The 9,200-nt window shown below is 45.9% G+C and overlaps 1 long non-coding RNA gene across 1 annotated transcript; it reads right to left on the bottom strand.

The window, feature by feature from the left end:
- Positions 1–703: 703 nt before the first annotated feature.
- On the bottom strand, positions 704–7,784 carry LOC140647448 (uncharacterized). Its single transcript, XR_012040774.1, has 3 exons — positions 7,595–7,784; positions 5,741–5,902; positions 704–2,492 (listed from the first exon to the last, which is right to left on the bottom strand). It is a non-coding gene; the product is annotated as an uncharacterized lncRNA (long non-coding RNA).
- Between the last annotated feature and the right edge of the window lie 1,416 nt (positions 7,785–9,200).

Raw genomic sequence — 9,200 nt, 5'->3', positions numbered from 1 at the left:
CAGCACCCCTCCCCAGCCGCTGCCTCCTACAGCTCGTGGCAGGGCAGGATCCGGCCGCAGGCCTCCCCCATCTCTTTCTTACTCGTTGCCCCACCGCCGCCGAGGCAGTTGTGGTCCGCGCTGCAGACAGCAGCATCACCCACCGCTCTCCGGCGGAGCAGCTGGCCTTGAGCAGTGGCACCGCTTTCGTGTCAGGCAGCGAAGCAGGGGAGCCAGTGCTACGCTGCAATAACACAGACGGCTCACTCTCACCTCATCGAGAAAATGGCAAGCATGCAAGAGCTGCCTTTGGGTGCCAGGAACAGGGAGGCTCGTGTCAGGTGCTGCATCTGGTAGCACTAAAAGTGTCTCAGAGTGGCTCCCAAATGAGGGTGTACAAACGTTGCCCAGACACCTGAATGCTATCTGCTGCCAGCGCACCCAGCACCCAGCACCCAGTGCTGCTGCTGCTGCTGCTGCTGCTGCTGCTGCTGCTGCTGCGGGGAACAGCTGCATCCAGGCAACACCCCAGTGTCTGGGAACTGCCCGTGTAAAGAGATTGTTTATCCTTAATACAAAGCCATCACCTACCTACGAAGCCTTGGCTTCATACTGGGCATTATGCTTAATCCTATTTTTCTAAGAGATATAGGATTATTCTCTGAGAGTTTATAATTACTAACTTCATTGAATGAATTACTGAGACAAAAGATACATAGTGATTTCTGGTCCCTCGGTATTAGATGGGGGCAGCTGACTGGAATTTGCTGTTTTCTTAACGAATTCATTTGATGGTGTCAGTCCTTCTCTCAGCAAGTGAACATGTGCTGAAGTCTGTAGATCAGGATTTTTTTTTCTTTTGGGACCATAAATTCCTCCTGGTGTGTTTGTAGCTATTTATTGCTTCTTTTGGGAACCATTGTTGCTGATAGAAAATGCCTGATGAAAGTTATGTATAAGGGCAAGGTATGATTTTATGAAAAGCTGTTTACATGTGTATTTCTCCTCACTTGGCCCCGGCCACCCATGCTTGAAGGAACTTTGCTTCAAGCTTTTCCATTTTGAATTTCTTTCTTTTGGGTTCTACTCTTTTTGTTTCATTTCCAGCCAAGTTACATCTCAAGCAAGTTTAAAAGGCCTTTTTTCTTTTGTGATTTTGATTACAACAATTTTTATTTTTCCAGCATCTCAGCCTAAATCTAGAGATTCTGATGCCAAAGATAATGATGGTATTCCCTTTGATATTGAATCATCTGGTGCTGCAGTGCCAAATAATTGAAATTTTCTTTAGCTCTCCAACTTCTTCTATGAAGGAACACTGTTTTCTGCTAAATCTAGAATGCTTATCATGCTTTGTTTTAGCATTATACATTGGGCTTGGCTTGATTTTCCTAGGGCTGTATCGTTATAAGAATTAGATTCACCTTGCAAGAGAACTATTAAAGACTCGGATCTACAGAGGCTGCTAATAAAGTGACATGCTAATTCTGTGGAGGGAATGGGAGCCACCAGTTCTCGGAGAGCTTCTCCTGAGACACTGAGTGTGCTGTTCCTGGGCTGCAGGTATCAAGTCTCCACACCTGATCCTTTGCATGTGCCCCTGAATGGGTGGTGGCATCCTATTCTGCTTCGCATGCAGCATAGGTGGGCTTAGACGTGTGGCCATTTCAAAAAGTTTGTGTCTGGCTAGGAGTGCAGCAGGGCACAGGTATCTGCTCAGTGCTGGCAAGGTGCAGGTGCCTTCCCCATGCAGTTCCTCCATAAGGCGTTAAGGTGAGCCATAAACTTTGATTTCAAGATCTCTGAAGCTTGTGAGCTGAATCTCTGTGAGCTTGTACAACCCCTTGGACAGAGGAGATCCTGCCCATTGACTGGAACTGTGAGCTCCTACAGCAATACAAATAACACATCTTTAATAGTCATAATTATGATGGGTAGACCGGTGAGTTTGGATTCCTCAGGTGAATCTCTTGTCCCATGGAAATAGGTGGCACATTTCCCATCGGCTTCAGTGAGGCTGGGATGCAGCCTTTCCTTTCTGGCTGTACGCTGCTTTGCAAATGGAAAAATATTTGAAGTTCTGTTTTGGTGCCTCAGACTCTGCTTCCTTTCTGCTTTAAGAACACTTCTCTCCAGCCAAAAGTTTCCTTTGTCTCATAGCCTCAGAAAAAAAAAGGAAAAAAAAAGCTTTCTCCAAATAAGAGCATGAGCAACAGAAGTGTTAGGAGAAAGGATACATTTATGATCCAAAAGAAAAGTAAAAAAAACTTTTCCCACTGTCTAGATGTCCCAGTCAAGGCCAAAAGAAAGCAGTCAGCTTTGCCAGCAAAATCCTAAGCAAAAGAAATAAATGACATCTCTCTGGTGCCCCTGGATGTACAAAGTATCCGGCTTTGCTGCTGTTCTGCTCCCCTTCTGCTTCCAGTGCAACAGCTTCCAAATTTGTCCTGCCTTGTAGGTATAACACATCAAGCTCAGGGAAAAACCAGGTGCCGGGATGAATTCTGGAAGTCCTGCAAAGGGAGGAGAGCAGTGTGAAAGAAAACACAGCTATGTTGAGAAGCTTCCTTCTAGGATAAAAATAGATGGACACAGGAACTGAAAATCCCTCACTTCTGTTTGCTTTTTCTCTTTGATTTATTTTTATTCTCTCCCACCTTGCTGCTCCCCTCTCCTATCCCAAATGAATAGTTGTGTTTCCCATCATAGCTCAGCTCTCTTTCAAGGCAAGATATTTTGGACTTAAAAAGAAAAATAAAATAAAATTTAGGAGTTATTTCCCAGTGCATAAAACAGCAAACTCCCTTAAGGAAAAACCGAATGTTTAATTTTGCAGTGGAAGCCTTGCAAAAGCAGGTTTTCATTTCCTCTGACTGCTTTGAGTGGAAAACTGCATAAACATGAATACATATGGTGCACGCGCGCACACACACTTATATATACACACGGGTTCCTCAGCTGCTGAATACTTGCAGCTTGAAATTGCAGCTTAAGCAGTGAAGTTTTGCCAGTGCGGATTTTAAATCGTGAGATAACACAGGAAGACAAATTCTCCCTTGGCGTTGTTCCTTTCAGTTCAACCAGTTACACGCTCTCTGCTTTTTAGCTAGTAGCCCTGAATGCTATTTTGCTTTTAGAAGTATAACTCTGAATGTCAGGAGGATGAACCGCTGGCTCCCACCTTAACAGAGGTAGTAAAGAGACGAAAATGTCACTTATTGCACTGGAGGAACAGGCATGGAGGGATAAGTTGGATGGGCTAGGCTGCCCTCCGGCATGCACAGCAAACTTTCGCACCTATGCTTCCTAGAAGTCGAACAGCACCTATTTTCCTAAAATTAAAAAAAAAAGAAAGAAAGTGCAAACTCGGAGGAATGGGGAAGCTGTTTTTACCAGGAATCGGAGGCTGGGGAGCTGGCTGGGCGCAGCCTGCCTGCGACACCCACCCAGCCCAGCTGCAGCCTATCTAACCCAAACACCGCAGCAGTGGCCGTTTGCCCAGAAACAGCCCCGGCCGCTGGAGCCCTCCAGCGGAAGGAAGCCAGGGCGAGCCCCGGCCCCCCACCACAGCCCCCCAGAAATCAGCTCGGGGGGCGGGAGGGGTGATTGGCAGCTCCCAATGGGGAGAAGAGCAGCGCCCGTAAACATGTCTGTTATTTTCTTAGGTGAAGAGGCTTTCCTCCGCTTCCTGCGATCAAAAAGGGTTGTTAACAGTTCCTGTTAAAAGCCAGCGCGCGCAGCGTGTAACTTTACACATGGCCTGCATTAGAAAGAGGAAAGATAATTTTTTTCCTCACTGTTAAGATAATGCCAGAAGCTTTATGTTAACCTTCAGTGTTGGGATTTTAAGTTTTCCTCGGTATGTTTTGTGGGGCAGTCGGGCTTGGTAGGGAATTGAAAGGACAAGTGAATCTTAAAGGGACTAAAACTTATGGCTCCCACCCCTACACTGGAGAAATAAGCTCGATGGAGCTGTGGCCACCCCTACAGATTTTGTTCCTTATTTGGTTTTTTTGCCACCCAATATTTTAATCAGAACCCACTTGTAAAAAGGTCTATATGAAGTCTCCCAGGTATGGAAATACCTGCAAGAATTCATGCCAACTGTTAGGTAGCACTGTAAAAACACAGTCACAAGGTGTTTATTGAGTCTTCAAAATGCTGAGAAAATCAAAACTCAGGGATGGATCCGTGAGACTTCAAACAGGAATTGAGCAAAGTATTTAAGAAACACTACAGATGCTCTCAAATTCCTAGAGTCAAGCCTGCCACTTCTCTTTGACTATTTGAGGTCTGTGCTAGACCCATCTTTTTACCTAGGCTTTGTCGACACTGGCTGCGTCCCAACGTGTGTGTTCGTGTGACAAAGTCACGCACAAAGTGAAGAACAAATTCTTTTTTCATGCAAAGTGAGCCCCAAACCTGCCACATTTAAGGTGGCTTTGCCCAGGGTGTTCAAATGTGGGGATAAGCTGGGACTGCTTCAGCTCAGGGGCCTTTGAAGAATGTAATACGCAATTGTGCTTCGGTGAAATCATGAAGTCTTCCTTTCATTTCCACAGCAGATGCTGTTGGTGTCTCACCAAAGGGCGACTCAGCAGCAGGCAGACACTGAGAGGGTACCAACCTCTGGAAGGGTGGACAACCCCTGGCTGAGTTTTACTGGAAATCCTTTCTGGTTCACTGATGCTTTGAGTTGAGGTGACATTCGTTCACCCCCTGAACCCCCAAGCCGTCTGAGACAGCAGTTTGTAGAGGACCTTTGCGGTGTTCTTGGTCAGGCTTGTGTGCTGCAAACAGCCAGAGAACCTCAATCTGCTGTTTGTAAACAGGGATAAAGGGGGTTTAAAGAAGCTTTTGTTCCTCTGCAAGCAGTTGTCAACCATGGAAGTGCTTTTTTCTTCCCAGGGCTCATTTGGAGACGCATTCCCAGGGGATGCATCTGACCCCTCAGAGATGTGGCCTGCTGCCAGGGGGCGTGCACTTGGCTTCGGCCATCTGGGCAGCAATGGCCACTCTGCGCCATGCTGGTTACAGCTCTCTGGTGGAGACAGCAGGTCTGGCAGCATTTTTCTTTAGAATGGCACAGTTTGGCCATGATTCCTCCTATAGACACAGCTCCTCACTGAGGCCCCATTCTCGCAAATATTTATGCCCATGAGTAATTTCAAAAGCATTAGTAATGAGTTGAGTGGGATGACTCCTGGGTTCACAGCAGACACCAAGGAAAGCAATCCTTTTGCAAGAGGGGTTTACATACATGCTCAAATGTCTTTTGCAGTAAGGATGGACTTAAGAATGTGCTTAAGTGCTTTTTGGACGTGAAGGATGAGAACTTCCCCACTGTCTGGGTTCCTTTTTATTTGCTGTCTATTGACAGATATTTTGTGAGGGCTGCCCAGAGTCTTTGTGTAAAATTAATGGTTAAATGATTTGATTTCTGATTATATTTGCAGTTCTTCCTCCCTCTAAATATAATAAAAGCCATTACAGCCATTATTCTCTTTTACATTTGTTGCATATAAAAATACCTTCCAGCACTGAGACCTGAAAGATCAGCTTTTTCCTAAAGCACATTTTGTCTGACTTATAAAAGTTTTACGAGTTATAAAACCCCTGAAACAATAAGTTTCTGATGGAAATGATGACTAGAGCAAAACTAACAGGTGTTGATATAATACTCCTAAAAGCAGGGGACATGGAAATCTAGCTCAGCTAAAAATATGTATGTTTTTATTTCTTCATATTACATGTTTAATACCTTAGTTCTTCAGGCTGAACAGCAGCAGGAGATCATAGGAATCCCGGGTGAGTTTTTGCTTCAGCTTGTGAACTCTTAGCAGGCAATGTGTTTGCACTTAGGAGCGAGCAGCTTCCTAGAGAGCTAGCACCACATCCTCGGCTGGTGTAAACCGGCATAGCCCTAAAGAAGTCAAGGGAGCTGATTTAATAATAGTTAAACACAATAAGACACATCTCTGTTTTGAATTGTGTAATTCAGTGCAGCCTAATGTGAGTTTATTGATGTGGCGGTCTTTACGAGTATTGTCAGGCTATAGGAAAAAAAGGGCGAATCCTCTCGATTAACCTGTTTAGGCGGGGTTTGCCCATCCGGTCTTTGATCCCCAGGATCCATATGTTGGTGAAGCCTGCGTTTACTGCGTAGACACATGGTCAACTAATGATGCTAGCCCCAGGCCTAGGCAACACCTCCGTATGCTGATAGCTGCCTCTTTACTAAACCCATTCCCCGCAGCCCCCCCCACACGATGGATTTGAAACCCATCCGAGTGATCCCCGCAAAGCGGCGGCATGTAAGCGAGGCACCTGAAGCTGGGGGGCATGAGTACCCCTGCTGTGCTCCCCGCCTAGGCTGTGTCTTCCCCGGCGGGGGACACCGCATGTCATGACCTCTTCTTTCACATGTTTCTCTCCTTGTCTTCACTCTCTTTGCTCATAAACTGCAGGAAACTGCTGAGTTATTTTAAGACATGCGTTTGTGATATATGGATAAGTATATAAAAGCATCCTTTGCTTGGCCTGAGCAGAAACAGGAGTTCAGATTCTGCTGCCATCACAGTGCCACTGCCCGGGGAAGCGACGCTGTATTAGCCGTGCAGCTCGCCTTCCACAAGGGCTTCTCACCAAGCCTGGCTTCCCTGCCCGCTAAGGAGGGCCCTGTACATTTGTGTTCCATTAGAGGTGCTGATAAGCGCTTCCCCAAAAGGCCAGCCTTGCTGATTGTTGTACGCTCTTCACAGGGAAGAATATAAATACGATAATGAACTACAAATAAATATCATGAGCTGGGAACTGATCATGTCTTTGATTTCTTTCCTAGCTGAATGCATCCAGCTGCGACGTCCACTTTTTCCCTCCAAGTCCGGAGTGTGACTCAGCATAGCCCCGAGAGATTACTGCTGAACCCAGATCCTCCCTTTGCTGCTTTAACTGTTTGTTCCCAAATGTTTGCTGTGGAAATTATTTTACAGAATTGGTGATTGATGATTCAGTGCTATGTAGGGAATCCCCTTGAACCCCCCATGGATTGACTCATCTCGCTGCTCATCAGGTCCACCTGCTCAGGGCATAACTGTGGTATAAATCCACACTCCCTTACATGGCTGAGGATCCCAGCTGGGGTGGCACATGCTGCCTGCTGGCAGTGAGGAAGTGGGTTGTTTGTTGACCTTGGTTTTGTGTCTCATGACATTGCCTGGTTCTGAGCAGTCCTAATTCAGTGTTAATCTAGGAAGGACCTGAACTGCTTCAGCTGTCAGTAAGGTGGCACAGGCAGATGATGACCCTAATTCAGTGGGTTTTACACATGTGCAGGTAACTGAAGTATCCTCACCAATGAAACCAAACAGAACAGCTCTCTTGTGATTCCATTCTGAAATATCCTTCTATTCCTCCTGAGGAAGAGAGGGAGAATCAATTGGTGAAGCTGCAGTCAAACTAGAAGGGACGTGGTAGATGGCTGAGAAACCAGAAAGTCAGATATCGCTGCTGCCAGCAGGCACACTTACAGAGTCTAGTCCTCTCAACGGCTGTGCTGTGAGAAACATTTTTCCCCCTTTATCCTTCTCAATGATACTGATTTATTTGTACTCACATGGTCCTGTGGTGACAGTCCCCGGGGTTCCTGTACCAGCCAAGGATGATCACAATGTAGTTAGAGGAAAACCGTGCTTGGGGCTTGTAATGAACACAGTTAAGCAAGTCCCTGCAAGAAAATGAAGTGATCCAAAGCACAAGGCTAGACTCTTTACAGCAAAGCTCCTCTCTCTCCTCTCAGAGCCCCAGGAAAGGGCCATAAGAGTGTGGCTTCTGAGTCAGACTGTAATGCATCTAAATTGCCTAGTGACACAGCAAGCAAAGACCAAAAATAAGTAAGCACCGGAGTGAAAAGACAGTTGTTGAGATAGGGCTACGAGAAAGTTTGCTACTGAACTGGCTTATTAATGTGTGTTCAGAGTTTGCCTTAAATTTCAAGCAGAGATCACCTCTCAGTCACAGCATTGGTAGGTGGTGTTTGGGCACAATTCGGTCAAGTGGAAGGTGGTGGTCCCAAAAAAGCAAGGTTAGGAGTGCTGGAAGAATGAGGAAAAGGACAAAGAAATAAATCCAAATCTCTTGGGTGGAAGACAGCTTACAAATGAATCAGTATGGCTCTGGCAGGCATAATACAGAAATATGTGGTGGCACCACAATCCATCCAGCTTTGAAAAGGTCCCAGTCCTAGCACGGCATGTAAATAATCACTATTACAGCAAATGTGGAGCCTGCCAGATTTTTCATCTCTAGTTTTCCCCAGAAGTATCTTTCAGAGACCTGGGAACATGAGGCTGAATCTGCTGTGTGGAAGTGGGTGTGAGTCTTCCCAGGGACCTGCCCAGAGTTGTACATACAGGAGGCATCTAAGTGTCAGGAAAGACTGGGGGCTCGTAGGTACACACTGAAGGTTTCTCCTTTCCTGCTCGTAGGGATGTCACACCCCTGGCAGAAGTGAAGGTGAAGATATGTACCTGGACCTCATCGGGAGGAGGTTGGGTTCCTTGTGTGGACCAGTGATGGGTGGCACACCAGCATCCCACAACTTGGATTTAACACCTCCAAACAGCTTGAGAAATGCTGACTGCTCGTCCTCAGCTGTGCCTGATGTAGCCATTGCTTTTGTGTCTTTTTGGAACATTTCTTCTGTCAGTCGGTCCATCTCATGCCTGTGACTTGTCAGAAAAGGCATCTTCCCTGCAGCTTTTTGAGGCTCTGAGGAAAATGAGAGGGAAATAGAAGATCCATTGAAACTGGCAAACTTTTACTTTTAATGCTAGTGCAGGATGCCAGCAGTTGAAATCCAGTTTGTCCTCACCAAGATCTCAAGTTAATTGAATAATTGAAAAGTTAATAGTTTACAGTGTGAGTGAAATTTTTGGACATTTTGGCCTTGGACTAATATTGAAAGTAAATTAGGAAAAAACTCCAATCGACTTCAATTAGGCCAATGCTGGGTGGTTTTTAAAATCTCACATGAAGGTCTATGAGGCAGGAATTCCGCTATGCTCTGACTCGGTGCCTTCCCAGCATCGCTGTGACATTGTGTGAATGCATTCAGTGTTGTGCAATGTGTTTTTACATATGTTTGGCAGTCTCTTTTTTCAGAAAGCCTGGACATTAAAGGGTAGAGGATGAAGGCACTCATGTTCAAAGCAGGGACTATA

Source organism: Ciconia boyciana, chromosome 1 (genome assembly GCF_034638445.1).
Source record: "Ciconia boyciana chromosome 1, ASM3463844v1, whole genome shotgun sequence".
Lineage (NCBI taxonomy): Eukaryota > Metazoa > Chordata > Aves > Ciconiiformes > Ciconiidae > Ciconia > Ciconia boyciana.
The sequence above is the reverse complement of the archived record's forward strand: the minus strand, read 5'-3'. Positions and strand labels throughout refer to the sequence as shown.